Source organism: Heptranchias perlo, chromosome 14 (genome assembly GCF_035084215.1).
Source record: "Heptranchias perlo isolate sHepPer1 chromosome 14, sHepPer1.hap1, whole genome shotgun sequence".
NCBI lineage: Eukaryota > Metazoa > Chordata > Chondrichthyes > Hexanchiformes > Hexanchidae > Heptranchias > Heptranchias perlo.
The window spans coordinates 33,548,446-33,564,992 of NC_090338.1; positions in this window are offsets into that span (position 1 = coordinate 33,548,446).

Here is a 16,547-nt window from a genome sequence, read left to right on the forward strand (position 1 = left end):
TAATTCTCATACAGATACTCCTCAACTTTTCTTCTGATGTTTGATTCCATACTTTATGAAGTATTAATGTTAGGCTGATGGATCTGTGGTTTCCCAGGTTAGATTAATTCCCTTTGTTGAATATGTGTACTACATTAGTTAGTTTCCAATCTAGTGGGATCTCCCCAACATTCTCTGACTTGGTCTTGATTATTGTTAATACTTTTCACCCATATTCTCTCAATACCCTGGGATGATACCATCCAACAATGGTGATTTGTTTATTTTGAGCCCTTTAAACTGGTTTACAACCTTATTCTCATTGATGTCAGGTCTTTAAGAGTGCATTGATTACTTTTGTCACAGTAGGGCATGTTACTCTAATCTTCTCTAGTGAATACTTCAAGGAGTATTCATTTAATATACTAACTATTCCCTCCTCGTCCTCAGTTTCATCTCCATTAGCACCCTAAAGTTCTCACCTCTTCCCTAACTGCCCTCTTGTTGTAATGACACCGAGAGAAATTCATACTGCTATGTTCAGCAAACTCATTTCCAGTTCCCTCTTTGCTCTTTTAATTATTTCTTTGACATGTTTATGAAGTTTTCTGTAATCTTCCCATGGATTCCATCAGACCTGAGCTCACTTTACAACAGGGATCTTTGGATAGCAATCAAAAATATGATTCCTCTTCTCCAGTTAGTACTTGTAGTACCAACTGGGAATCAAATTTAAGATTTCTGCTCTGTGCGGCTAGTGTCACACAGAGTAATAGTTTTCAAAGCTGCTGTGGATCATGTGCTTAGATATTCCTTCAGCACAAATACTCCTCACCCCCCACCCCCCCCCCCCCCCCCCGTAATCTACTTAGATCCGTGCAGCAGGAGGATCACATCCAGGAACAGCCTTCTGTATAATCACAGTGGTATGACATCCAGTTCATGTCAGTATGACCCACACACGGTGTACTCTGAGCTACAAACAGGGCTCAGATATTCAGTGATATCAGGATTAAGCAAACTGCTCTGGATTCAACTAGACTGGTTACTGAAGGTTGAATATGTGAAAATAATCATACTCTAAACACATCAGTCTCAATTTATAAACCATAGTTGTGTGTTTGATGCTTCTTATTAAAGATGCAGCTGTGTTTATTCCACTGCTGATTAACCTTTTTTTCCATTGGTTGCACGTACATTAGCAGATCCCTGTGGAAGCAAGTGCCAACTAATTACATTTAGAAGAAGATGGACATTCTGAAAAGAATGTTAGAGGAGCATTCCATGTTGAAAATTAAACAGACTGCACTTACTAGCAGAACAAATGAGACTTCTGCATCTAACCCAACTGCATACCTAGCTCCTGCTACTAAAAATTGCCATAAGTAGATTTTGCTGTGCTCAAACTATGTCATGTCAATGTGTTGCAGGCACTTCACCTCCCTAATGAGAGACACAAGCCCCCATGATGCAAACATGTCATTAAACTACTGCTTTGACCAGATAGCTTGGCAGAAGCAAGCCTAACACCAGGGCAAGCCTGGACACAATGTGCAAATGAGGAATCTTAAAAAATAATTTTTAAGTGTAAAAATGGAGTTTGACATCTCATTTGAATCATTGTTTGTTAAGCTTGATATAGGGTTTTATTTTCTAATTTATGGAGATGTTCCTCATACAGCACATGTATCATAGTTTCAATATTTAAACTGCTATTGCAGCTCTTACTGAATGTTCCTATTTCATGGGCTTTTTGTTCCCAGAATATTATACTGGTATTTAACTGCATACATAACACTAACCTAAACATGGTGACGTTTCCTGGAGGCAATGGGAGTGAAATTGGGTAGCGCTGAAATGCCGGCGTGAATTAGCACAGGGAACGATCCCTGCGGTGCAATGGGTAGGCCTGAAGCAGGCTAGATATTGGGCTTCAAGCCTCATTAAATTAGACCGGCGAGCGGCGGACGCCGACTACGCATCCCCAGACTGCTGGCCGGCGAAGCGGATTTAAATTTCAGGTTACAATATCATTGGCAGCGGCGCTCAGGTAGGTCCTATGAGGGGGGGAAGCAATCGGGAGGGGACAGAATGGGGGCCGGCAACGGTCTTCGTGACTTGCATTTTTTAAAAAAAACTTACCTTTTCGGTGGCAGCCTCCAGCATCCCTTTAAGGACCGCTGATTAGGCCGCATGTAGACTTAGTTAACCAGAACACAACAGGCCCGGCGCCAGCAGCATTCAAGGCAGCCCAATTTCAGGATAGAGACCTGTAATAGGGGTTAGGCCTCATATTTGCATATGCAAAGATCCTAATGCCTGTTTCAGGTGCTGGACGCCTATACTTCAGCCATTACCAATATAGCAGGCGATGCACTTCCAGCGCAGAATGTGCGTGTGCGTACTGCCTGCCATATTGGACAGTTAGGCACCCGCTTTACAAGGACAGTGACTTTCAATTCTCACTCGATGAGTGCCAGAAGGGAAAATATGTGTAGAAACAATGAAATGCTGCATAATTCTGAAGCAAAATGACATTTACGGAGGGAAAGTACTTTGGAATCCACACATTGGGGATCCCATTTTGTGCGGTTGCATCAGCTGTGAAGCTGGAGGTGCAATTTGTGTCCTGGTGAGAGTGATCTCTTTCTGCTTGGAAGTTCAAAATTTAAAAATACAAGTGATACTTTTGCACTAGTCTAAATTATCCAGCAGATTCAAATGGTGTTTATGGAGAGCAGTCTGGCAGTTGTATCACTGTGCTAAGCCGGGCACATTGGAAATCAGATTTGGTTTCAGGACTAGATGACACACAGGCATGTTGTGACTTTGGTAAAATCGTTGAACAAATGCATCTGAGAGGTAATGAAGTCACTCGCTGACCTTTTGTGTGTCATATCAATACTAGTTACTTCATGCTCTCTTAACTTTGCAACTAGCATGTTTCACTGGCCCTTATTAAAAAATGTTTGTACTAATTTAGTATTTCTAATGACTCGTATCTTTCTCCTGACCTTCTTGTAGAGGAGATGCAATGACTAACCTAAGCATGAATTCGAGCCATGCTGAACCCATGTTCTGGGCTCACACTGACAAACAATTTAACTCAAACAGCTGCAGTCTTCCACATTAAAATATCAAAGAAAACATCCCTGCACCAAAACTGTTCCTTACAAGATTTCTAATTTATTTTGTGAATAGATAAAAAACATGTATGTGATTGTGTCTAATTGTGTGAACTTATTTGTCCTGCAGCAGTGTATTGGGGGCTGTACTGTTGGTTTCTGTGCTGGAGTCTGTGCCACAGTGAATTAAGCACCAGTGTACAGAATTTGTATATTGAAGTTGTAATTTATGTGATTTTTTTTGCAGGCCTGGGTGTCACTCTATTTATGGTACAGCACTGGATCCATTCCTGCTGATATGCATTAAAATATTTCCAAACAATCTGAGAGGTGAATGGTCTTTCAAGGCTCTTCTTCTGTCAGGGGGAAGAGCACATTCCTAATGCCAACAAAAGCAAAATACTGCAGATGCTGGAAATTTGAAATAAAAACAGAAAATGCTGGAAACACATAGCAAGTCAGGCAGCATCTGTGGAGAGAGAAACAGAGTTAACGTTTCAGGTCGATGACCTTTCATCAGAACTGGAAGAAGTTAGAGATTTAACAGTTTTTAAGCAAGTAAAGAGCTGGAGAAAGGAGGGGGAGGGGAAGAAAGAACAAAAGGGAGAGGTCTGTGATAGGGTGGAGGGCAGGACTGACTGACAAAAGTGATGATGGTGCAAGGCAAAAGGGGTTGGTAATGGGACAAGTAAAGAAAAACGATGGGTCTAGAGGAGCTATATATGGCATCAGCAGAATCATTACCAACATCTGCTGTCTGAAACAATGGGAGCAGTGGTTTTGATCTGCAGTTACTGAAATCAGTGCTCAGTCCGGAAGGTTGTAAAGTGTCCAATCGAAAGATTGCTGTTCCTCAAGCTTCCATTGAGCTTCATTGGAACAGTATAAGAGGCCGAAGACAGAGAGGTTAGAGTGGGAGTGGTGCGGAGAATTAAAATGGCAAGAAACCGGAGGCTCAGGGTCACACTTGCAGACTGAAGGGAGGTGTTCAGCAAAGCGATCACCCAATCTGCATTTGGTCTCCCCAACGTAGAGGAGACTGCATTATGAGCAGCGAATACAGTATACTAAATTGAAAGAAGTACAAGTAAATCACCTTCATCTGAAAGGAGTGTTTGGGGCCCAGGAATGTGGGAAGGGAGGAGGTGAAAGGACAGGTGTTGCTTCTCCTCCGCTTGCACGGGTAGGTGTCATGGGAAGGAGAGCGGGTGTTGGGGGTGACGGAAGAGCAGATCAGGGTGTCGTGGAGGGAATGGACCCTTCGGAATGCTGAAAGCAGAGGGGAAAAAGTGTTTTGTGGTGGTATTACGCTGGAGGCAGCAGAAATGGCGGAGGATGATCTGTTGAATGTGGAGGCTGGTGGGGTGGAAGGTGAGGACAAGAGGGACCTTATTGTGGTTGAGGGAGAGGAAGGGGTAAAGGCAGAAGTGCGGGAAATGGAAGGGACACGGTCGAGGGCCCTGTCAGCCACAGTGGAGGAGAATCCTTGGTTGAGGAAAAAGGAAGACGTAGCGGAAGCACTGGTGTGGAAGTCAGAACAGATGCGATGGAGGAACTGGGAGAACGGAATAGAGTTGGTACAGGAAGAGGGGTGGGAGGAAGTGTAATCAAAGTAGCTGTGGGAGTCGGTGTGCTTATAGTAGATATTGGTTGACACCCTATCCCCAGAAATGGTGATAGAGAAGTCGAGGAAGGGAAGAGTCAGAGATGGGCCATGTGAAGGCGAGGGAGGGGTGGAAATTGGAAAATTGATGAAGTGTTCCAGTTTGGGGCGAGAGCAGGAAGCGGCACCGATACAGTCATCGATGTACCAGATAAAGAGATTCCTAATGTTTTAAAACCTTTTTTTCTAAAAAAAAGTAATCTTCACTGTTTGATCACGCTCAAGCTGTTTTAATGATGAGTTAATAAACTGATTTCTCACAGACCAATTAGTTTTATAATCTCTCCACAGCAGCCAAGCAATAAACCCTAGTGACATCAGAAAAAGAAGGCAATAAATTTGATGTATTTAATTTGATGTCAAGAGAACTGTTTTTGGCTCACACAATATTTATTTATATGGCGAACCTCTGAAAATAATAAGCGGTGTGTAGTATTTCTTACAGGTTAGTTAAAAGCTGTGTTGCACCACAACCTTAGTCTTTCTGTCATTAGACAAATGTATCTACAGATGTGTTGAATTTTCCACACTGCATCCCACTTTGCTTAATTTGTTGGTCTGTGGTAATATTATATGGTTCCCTCTATATTGAATGGCGGAGCAGGCTCGAGGGGCCGATTGGCCTACTCCTGCTCCAATTTCTTATGTTCTTATGTTCTCTTATAATATTTTCCTAGAGAACAATATAAACTGTATGTTCTAGAGAAGATACTTCTATTGGTTTTCTATGAAACGGTGAGCTACTATGACTATCAGAAGGTGTGATACATCAAAGTTAACCACACCAAGGGGTTATGGTGGTTTTGGTTGCAGATATGTTTTTAGGACTTTATCACAGATGCTTGCTGTTCATCCACGATTGTCTGTCATAGCTGGGAAGCACTTGGATAATTTGTAGGGCTGATTTTCTGTTGTATTTTGCTAGTGACTGAGAAACTTATTAAGGATGTACAAAATATTTAAATTAAAACAAGTGACACCCTCTAAGTGAAGAAATTTCTCCTTATCTCAGTCAGCCTACCCTTTGTTCTGAGACTGTGACCCCTGGCACTAGATTCCCCAGCCAGGGGAAACATCCTCCTTGCATCTACCTTATCGAGCCCTGTAAGAATTTTGTATATTTCAATTAGATCACCTCTCATTCTCCTAAACTCTAGAGAATACAGGCCTAGTCTACTCAATCTCTCCTCATACGACAATCCCGCCATCCCAGGAATCAGTCTGATGAACCTTCGTTGCACTCCCTCTATGGCAAGTATATCCTTTCTTAGGTAAGGAGACCAAAATTGTACACATTACTCCAGGTGTGGTCTCACCAAGGCTCTAAATAATTGCAGTAAGACAATATTTACTCCTGTACTCAAATCCTCTTGTAATAAAGGCCAACATACTATTTGCCTTCCGAGTTGCTTCCTGCACCTGCATGTTAGCTTTCAGTGACTCATGTACAAGGACACCCAGGTCCCTTTGAACATCAACATTTCCCAATCTCTGACCATTTAAAAAAAACTCTGCATTTCTGTTTTTCCTACCAACATGGATAACTTCACATTTTTCCACATTATATTCCATCTGCCATGTTCTTGCCCACTCACTTAGCCTGTTTTTATCCCCTTGAAGCCTCTTTGCATCCTCCTCACAACTCACATTCCTATCCAGTTTTGCGTCATCAGCAAACTTGGAAATATTACATTTGGTCACCTCATCCAAATCATTGATATAGATTGTGAATAGCTGAGGCCCAAGCACTGATCCCTGCGGTACCCCGCTAGTCACAGTCTGCCAACCTGAAAAAGACCCGTTTATTCCTACTCTCTGTTTTCTGTCGGTTAACCAATTCTTAATCCATGCCAGTATATTACCCCCAATTCCATGTGCTCTAACTTTGTTCACCAACCTCCTGGGTCGGACCTTATCAAAAGCCTTCTGAAAAATCCAAATACACCACATCCACTGGTTCCCCCTTATCTATTCTACTAGTTACATCCTCAAAGAACTCCAATAGGTTTGTAAAACATGATTTCCCTTTCATAAATCCATGTTGACTTTGCCAAATCCTATTATTATTTTCTAAGTGTCCTGTTATCACATCCTTTATAATAGATTCTAGTGGTGACTTTAACTCCCATGGCCAATGCGTTGCCACCAGGCCTATCCGGGAGCAGCGCTGCGTGAAGGAGCGCGCAGATGTCTGCAACCACCTGGAGACTCACTCTGAGCCTTCTCTGCTCCTCAGAGAGGTTCAAGAAGCTCAGTCTCTGCCTATAGACCCTCTCAGTGTGCCTCCTGCGACGTCGGGCCCTTCATCGTTCCCCTCACTGCTCTTCTGCAGGTCCTCATGGCGCACCTATGTCTTGTGGAGCTGCAAGTCCCAGAACTGCACACCATGCCTGCCACAGATGCTGATGTGCCTCCTCCTCAGATGTACTGCTGAATACAATCATTGCACCCCCCCCCTCCTGATGTCAGTTTGAGGAGGTCCAAAAAGTAGACAAATATGTGTGAACACAAGAATTCTGAGTGTGAACAAAAAAAATCTGAGTCTAAACACAAAGAACTCCCAGTTTGTCTGAGAGAACTGCTTGCCCTGCTGCAAAAACTCACCTTTTATCCCCATCTGTCGAGCAGGGATTTAAATGTCCAAATGACTGCAGGCTGCAACTCGCCTCCATTTCCATGGCATGTTTCAGAGGCCATGGGAAACATGTGGAGGCAGAGTTAAAATCCTCACCCTGCCTCAATACACAAAAAATTAACCACTTCAACAAGTTCAAGTATCCTAATTGAGGGTTTAAATATCATCCTGCCGACTTTAATTGCCAGCGGGACTTCCGGCTCCCTGAAGCGCACACCCAGATGTGTCTGGGTCGAATGCGGAAGTCGGCGGGTTGGAGCCGGGATTCTTTCCCACTCCTGAAATCCGTGATTTTCATTGCCCACCCCCCCCCCTGCCCCCAACCCACCCGACTTGGGGGCTAAAATTGTGCCCATGCTTCCCCATTGAAAGGGAAGGAAAATACAAAGATGATTCACTCCTAGTCAACAGCTATAAAGTGGCAATAACAGAAGCGCAGGAGCAGGTTGCCAGCCCATCCTCTTCACAGAAGATACTTCAAGGGGCACAGGTCTCCCGCCTAATAGTTTATGGTGCAAGAAGAGAAAAACTAAAAATTGGAAATGGCCTAAACCCATTCAGCTCAAGATAATTACTTTCCACATTAAGAGATGTTTCCAAAGCTTTGTCTAATATACCAGGGGCATGATTTTTACCTGGAGCCAGGAAGAGAGCAGTGCGGTGGGGGGGTAGATTTTTGTGTGGGAATCCCAGAGGTAAAATTGGCGGGTTGGAATATGCAATTGCGACCTAATTGAATGATTACAATTTTAGTTCCGGGTTTCCCATGCGACAGCCAGCCAAATTGACAGGCTAGCTGCCTGCTGGGTGGGAAAGTCGCCAGGGAGTGGATGCCAGGTAAGTCTGACATTGCGAGTGGCGGTTGGGGGGGTGGGGGGGGGGGGGGGTGGGGGGGGGGCGGGGCGAGGGGGTCGGTCATCTAGAGCGGGTCAGACATCGGGGAGGCTGGATACATCGGGGGCTGTGGACATCGGAGGAAGGTCTGAGACATCGGAGGAAGGTCGGAGACATCGGAGACTGTAGACATCGGAGGCTGTGGACATCGGAGGAAGGTCAGAGACATCGCGGGGAGGGTCGGCGACATGACGGGGAGGTCCGTGATTAGGCTGCGGGTGTGCATCCAAATGCGCCCATGTTAAACCCGGATGTGGAGCCAGGTTGCGGTCGCAATCGCAAAAATTAGTATTTTCACTTCCCACCTGACTCCAACCCATCCATTCTTGGGGGTTAAAATTCCCCCTCAGATGTCTGAACCAGTCACAAACCCAATAATATGTACCACAGAGGGACAAGAGCAAGCCACAAGTCTTTTCATACCCAAAAGTTCTTCCAATCCCAAAAGAAACTGGACACTCCCTTTTATCTGTAAAATCACTGAACTTCGGACAAGTGCAGTAGATTGCTAGCATTTATAAAAAATAAAAACTACGAGTAGCATATCACTAATCATGGCTCTAATGAATTAACGTGAGTGCATTAGTTTAGTACTGTAGCAGACATTTAAAGTATTTTTCGCACAGGTCATCAATAAGTAAGATTTATTTAATTGAGAGGCTGAGGAGCTGGAGGGAATGAGTCTCTGTTCTGATGGGCAGCAGTTATGTACTGAGGCCTGATGGATATGAAAACTGTATCATCTTTTGTGTTTAATCTGTAATGTACAATGGGGTAGGCTCATGTTGATCTGCATGAGTTGCAGGACAGCCTTGAAAGGGTGTTTAGTTTCTGTAACAGATGCTGCAAGTCTCAATTTGTATCTGAATTGGAAATAGGAGTGTGCCATTTCAGGTCAGTTCCAATTTCCATCTGGCCTCGAGGCTCAAAACACCAACATTTTGCAACCTGCAATTTTTAACCTTGTGTGGGTAGTTGTACTTGTTTAATGGAATGGTTTGACTTTTTCTCAGCAACCAGCAAAACAAAGACTGTTTTCTGAGCATGTCCATTACTTGAGTTATTTCAGTTAAATTAAAAATAAAAACAGAAAATACTGAAAACATTCAGCAGGTCAGGCAGCATCTGCGGAGAAAGAAACAGAGTTAACGTTTCAGGTCAATGACCTTTCACCAGAACTGGTTCATTTTGCGTAAGAACTCTATTAAATCCTCCTGTAACTTCCTGCTCATCCCAATCTCAGGCCATTAGGGAGATGCAAACCCAAGACAAAGCATTGAGTCTTGACCCAACTCAAACACTTCCCACTTATGAATGTGCTAACCTATGTGTTGGGAGGGGTGGGAAGTAAACCAAATCAAGTTTTCATAAGTAAGCAACTTCCTATTACTCAATCCCAATGTTGTGAAAAATGTGTCCCTATCTGCAAAAATCTCTGAAAACTTTAAACATAGTCACTACTCACCTGAACTATTCTTTCAGGTAAAACTTATTTACCTTTGGGGTTAAGGAAGCATTTATGTACAACTTTCCCTCAGAAGTTCCTGATGGGATAGATTGTTTAAGGCTTCTATGGAAAGAGCAGTCATCATGGACCATGCTTACATGTGTTCTTAAAAGAATGGTAACAGTTTGAGATTATCATTGGTGCACTAATTCTTAGACATTTATTTTGCATTTTATTATCTTTGTGTAGATCTTTAGAAGCAATAACTAGCACAGGGTACAGCATATGTGCCTCAGTTTTTAAAAAATAGACCCGATCTGTGCCCTTGTCACCAGGTAGGGCACATGGCATGGAAAACAAAGAAAGGGGAAAGAGAGGAAAGTACCTTTTTAAAAAGGAGAATCTTACCCTTAACAGCTAAAGTTTAAAAAAAAGACAACTGGAAATAGTGCTAATGTTTTAACTATTGCAGACAATTCTACACTAAAATAACATATATTGAAATGTTTCAATTGATTTATTCCCATTAAACTGTTTTATGAATATCTTCATATTTGTGGATTATGAAAAACCTCAGCCATCAAGCCATCACTGATCTGTCCAGACAATGGGACTGTTTTTTGTTGTTGACTCATTGAGGTTCAGGACCAGTGAGTTCAGATTTCAAAATTAGTTCAGAGGAGTTTGCTACTGTTCAAAGCTCCCTGTTGCTCCTCTGTTTCTCTCTATCAACACCCCCACACCCCCCCCCCCAATTTATATGATTCTAAGGATTTGCTGCCACCCTTCTAACCAATACCAACAATCTCAAGTGACATTTCAGAGATGGGACTGCAGTGAGAATGAGGACACCGTTGGTGCTCGATTACAATTTTCTAATGCTGACTGCAGGAACAAAGAATGCATCAATGAACAAGTATATTAACCCATTTTCATTTGCTATTTGCTGACCTTTTAAAGTGTTGGTAATTTAACGAAGGGCTAATCTCACAGCCGTCTCGGTTTTCAGTGGATAACAAAACAAGACATCAGGGGTGTAATTACAGTATTATCGTTCTAATTGAATCAACCCCACCTGTTTAGAATAATCAACTGTTTAATTCACACATCACACATTCAAATGTTCTTTACTTCACTGAATATTTTATTTCCGCATTTAATTGCTTGGAGTTAAATTAATATTTATTCTGAAGGTTGTTCCATGAGAAGAACAAAAAAGCAAAGAACAGCCAATATTTAAGGTGCTTTTACACTCTAGGAGTGCAGCTGACTGCAAACACATGGCTCTCCCTCCGTCAGCTGCACTCGATTGTGCAAATAAATCTGGCTCTGTAATTATAACGGCATCATAAAGTCACAAAAATATGGACCTGTGATTCTGACGTTAGGTTAAGAGAACTGGTTTTAATAACATAAATGTGAGCAGCCAGTCCCATGCATTGCTCCCTGTGGAGATCAGTATAAAAGTGGAGTGCCGCTAACCTTCAGAGACCAGCTCTCGTGTCTGAATGTAAAAGCGGAATGGTGCACGGACATCTCCAGCCTGAAACAGGACGCAATGATAGAAGTACCTTCAGTGAAGGTGAAGATCGGGAAGGGGAATGAGTTACAAGGGCCACTACTACCTATGGGATAGAGAGCACAGTGTCTTACTAGCCTAGGGAACCAGCTCCACAAGGTCATTGCAGTCTTGATTAACAGGTTGTATGGGACCACTATATCCTGTGGGATCACGGTTGCACAGGATTACTGCAGTCTTTGAGGAGGCAGTAGGAGAAGAGAAAAAACATAGCCAGAGCAGCCTGGGGGTACAGGATGCAAAAGGTTGGCAGTCTCGGAAGTCTCTCTGGTTTCTAACTGCACCTCTGGGCAAGAGGATGGGCAGGTGGCCTCCTTGCAAGTTTCTGCTGATGCCAAAGTAATTGTACCAAAGATTGATTCTGATTCTTTTTTCTCTTCCTTGGGAGGAAATATCTAAGCTTCCCCAAAGAGACACATCTGAGACTGAGAATTTATCATGCATAGATATAAATGGCAAAACATGACCTACTCTCCTCTTGCAGTGTATTGAACCTCTATTGTGCCACGACAGGCTGATTCTGCTGTGTGATATTTTGTTTTGTGTGTTTGTGTGGATCAGAGCATGCATTGAAGTGCTTCCGAGGAAGTCTGTCAACAAAGTGCCCATGTTGCGGTATTTTGTTTTATTTTTCCCTCCAGTTTTTTTTACCCCCTTTTCTCCTTAAGACATTGATTCACACTGCGATACAATTCTCTGAGTGCCCGTGACCCTCCAATTGGCCATTTTTAATGTGTAAGCTAAAACAGTGAGTACTCACAGACTACTCACTTGTGAGGAACATTGCAACTCAGCTCTGTCCTTTCCTCACCAAACTCTCTTGTGCACTTCCCAGTTGGGGCAACAGCCCTGGTTGAGTGGTGAAGCCATTTGTAGTACCATCCTTCCTGAGGGACCTAATATGGGATTGTTTGATCTGTATGATTTAGTAGTATATTTACCCACTGAAGTAGTGGCATAGTCCTGGTACTATAGCATAAAATATCACTTACCGGATAAGACCATAAGACCATAAGAGATAGGAGCAGGAGTAGGCCATTTGGCCCTTCGAGCCTGCTCTGCCATTTAATGAGATCATGGCTGATTTGATTTTTACCTCAACTCCACTTTCCCGCCTTTACCCCATATCCTTTGACTCCCTTGCTGATCAAAAATTTGTCTAATTCAGCCTTGAATGTATTCAATGACTCAGCCTCCACAGCTTTTTGGGGTAAAGAATTCCAAAGATTCACGACCATTTGGGAGAAGAAATTCCTCCTTATTTCCATCTTAAACGGGCGACCCCTTATTCTGAGGCTATGCCCCCTAGTTTTAGATTCCCCCATGAGGGTAACATCATTCCAATAAGGTTCCTTCCTTCCTTCCTGAATAAGAAAATATATCCTAATTCTCTGATTCAGGAAGGAAGGAAGGAATTTGTATTTATATATAACACCTTTCATGACCTCAGGATGTCCCAAACTACTTCACATCCAATGAAGTGTAGTCACTGTTGTAATGTAGGGAATGGGGCAGCCAATTTCACACAGCAAGGTCCCACAAACAGCAATGAGATAATGACCAGATAATCTGTTTTAGTGATATTGATTGAGAGATAATTGTTGGCCAGGACACAGAGAGAACTCCCCTGTTCTTCTTCGAATAGTGCCATGGAATTTTTTATATCCACCTGAGAAGGCAAACAGGGCTTCAGTTTATCTGAAAGACAGCGACTCTGACAGTGCAGCACTCCTTCAGCACTGCAGTGAACCAAATTATTATAATGGGATTCTGGGAGAGGGGAGTTCCACCTGCCCTATTCAAATATGTATGGAGCTGAAGTAATGAGATACCAAAGATGACAAGATCATTGTTTTGTTCTACACAGCTGTATTATTTAGAGTCCTACAGCTAAATATATACACTTACAAAATCCTGAAATAAAGACCTATAGAATCTCACTATTTTCAATGATGGTCACTGATCTTTTGTTAAACACACTTTATGTACCATTGCTTTTATTTCTTTTTTTAAAAAAAATCTCTGTTTTGCTCCTATTAGTGAGCTTGTATCTATTTCTGTTTTTATACATAAAACTCACCATGGGAGAAATTCAACAGTACCTATTTTTAGTCCTAAAACGTACATTGAGGAGATCAATTTCCATAGAACCACAGAAAGGATACAGCACAGAAGGGGGCCATTTTGCCCATCGTGTCCGCACCAGCTCGAAGAACAACCAGGTGCCCATTCTAATCCCACCTTCCAGCACCCAATCCTTAGCCCTGCAGATTACAGCACTTTAGCTGCAGGTCCAGGTACTTTTTAAAAGTGTTGAGGGTCCCTGCCTCTACCACCAATTCGGGCAGCGAATTCCATACATCCACCACCCTCTGGGTAAAAAAGTTTTTCCTCATGTCCCCTCTAATCCTTCCGCCAATTAGCTTGAATCTATGTTCTCTAGTTCTTGAACTCTCCGCTAGAGGAAACAGGTACTTCCTGTCGACTCTATCTGGGCCCCTCATAATTTTGTGCACCTCAATCAAGTCTCCCCTCAGCCTCTTCTGCTCCAAGGAAAACAACCCCAGCCTATCCAATCTCTCCTCGTAGCTGCAATTTTCAAGCCCTGGCAACATTCTTGTAAATCTTCTCTGCACTCTCACCAGATCAATTACTTCCTTCCTGTAATGAGGTGACCAGAACTGCGCACAATACTTCAGCTGTGTGGCCTTACCAGCGTTTTATACAGTTCCATCATAACATCCCTGCTTTTGTATTCTATACCTCAGGTCACACCCAATCTCCCCCAGATGCACACGCCTTTTAGGTACCCAGGGTGCCTGCCTGAAACAGGTGTTAGGTGTCTTGGATATACAAATCAAGATCCTAACACTGGTTGTAAGACCCCAATTGAAATTTGTGTACAAATGGGCGGAGCATGTGGCGAGCAAGCTTCACTTAGTTGTACCAGGTCCCGAGCAGTCTAAATCGCGGTTCATAAAGGGACTGCTGGAGGCCACTGAAGAAATGGCCAGAAAACGTTTTAAAAGTTACATTTCAGTGGAGCCAGGAAGAGCACCAGTGCCCCTCCTGGCTCCACAAAAATGCAGCTGCCGGCCTAGGCTCACCCCTTTCCGCTTCGCCTCCCCCCTCCCAGGATCTTCCTGTAGCCTGGCTCGTCCTCGGAGCTAGCTGGAATTCATCAGGCCCCGACCGACAAGCTGCATCGAGAAGCTCAATTGGTGTCTGCATCTGTTTAATTCAAGTGAAGCCCGGTGATGAATTGCGATTGGGCCTCAGGCAGGCAAGGACTGGCGCACGAACCAATCGCTTTACCGATTTGCTGCCCGTATTTGACGCAAGTCCAATTTCTCAGCCACAGTGTTTGTGATCTGATCTCAGTCATACAGGATCTAATAATTCAGCGGATATAAACTGGTGCATTTAATTTTATTTATTTGTTGCTGAAGCCGTGTCCAAGACAGTAGTCAGTCACATCTGCCAAGAGGATGTAGCCAGTTGATGTGAGATAATGGGATGTATTAAAGCAGTGCTCTTAAATTAATTGTTTCTAAGCTGGTCACACACAAATCAATAAAATGTGATTTTTTTTCATTTTAACTCTTAGGCTGCTGAGAGCTGTTTGGGCTGGGCACTTTTTTAACATTTTCAGCTTGAGCATCAAACTGATATAAACCTCAATATTGCACAAATAAAGCAACTCAAATAATAAGTAGTTCCACTACTGTAACAAGCTTGCATAACTTGAACAAGTGATTAAAAATAATTTAAAATAAAAAGTAATGAAAACTTTACTTCTGCTCACCTGCAATCTCTTTTTTCCTCAGTCTTTTTCTCCATTCCCTCTTTTCTACTTTTGTAATTTTAACTTTACATCTACTTTACTTCTAACAGTGTGTACCCTATCATAAAGATTCTGTACCTTTGTTTCTAAATTTAAAATGCTTCACTTACTGTTTCACTGTGTCTCCAATACCTCAAACTCCATTGGGAGGTGGAATCCACATCGTAAATTGGCCTCATTCTGTCTCTGAAGGTTAGTTTTGCAGCCAATTGAGGCTCAAGATTGGAAAGATTGACTTAATTATGGGAATGTTACCACTATATTTGTCCAGATGAGATAACCAGTTATCCAGAAGACCCAAACATAGCGTCCACCATGATGACATCATGTAAACATGACACGATGCATTTTGCATTTTTCCAATTTTCTCCCTTTTTTTCTCAGCACCAACCTCTTCCCCTTTGGAGTTTCAAGCAGGGTATGGTTCCATAGGTGCTGTCTGGGCTCTGATACCTCACCCAAGTTGCCATTCATCATGCATTCACCCTGCAGTGAATATCAAAAGATGAACTGGATTCTGGCCTCTCCCAATAGCCACACCTCTATAATTTTACAGAAGGAATCACTAGGTTGTAATTTTTGCCAGTCCACAGCTCACCGGTGCCTTGGCTGAGATCAGCTAACTAAGACAGATCTCTGAATCACTGGGCATCTTGAGTCACCTGTTTCAATATTATTTATGTCATTGCCTTGTGTGGTTACAAGAAAAAATAAAAGGTTTATCAAATACTTTCTGGTGACGATTGTACCTTTAAACAAAACTATCCCCTCATATGTAAGTAAAGAGGATGTGGACAAGGGGCTGTGTAATACGTTCACTCAGAAGCGGTGTCTTTCTGATACATTCCATCACCTTGGTTTAACAAAGAAATATATTTGAGTTAACTGGTGAAGGAAACCATTGGGAATTGTTATTTGCAAATGATTCAAGATTTCCTGCCATGTAGAGAACAAGGCCAAAAAAATTGATTTAAGGACTCACGAAAGATAATTTAGCTCAGAAATAAAAGGCTTCCTCAGGTTAATATAAGAAACTAAGTGCAGCTTTTTACTCACAGCAAGATTGTGGGTTTAGCACAGTGTGGAAAAATTTGCAGGGCTATGGGGAAAGAGCAGGGGAGTGGGAGTGGGACTAATTGGATGGTTCTTTCAAAGAGCCGGCACAGGCACGATGGTCAAATGGCCTCCTTCTATGCTGTAAGATTCTATGATTTCAAAGTTTCCCAGTTAGCAGGATCAGCACTTGAACCTCAACAGGCTAGGAGTTTTCCTGCTGAATGCTGTTGTTGCACATACTGTCCACTGTGGTCCACAATAGAACATTGTAAAAATAATTGTACGTTTTTTAGAGGAATGAAAATGCCAATTGCTTTACCTGATT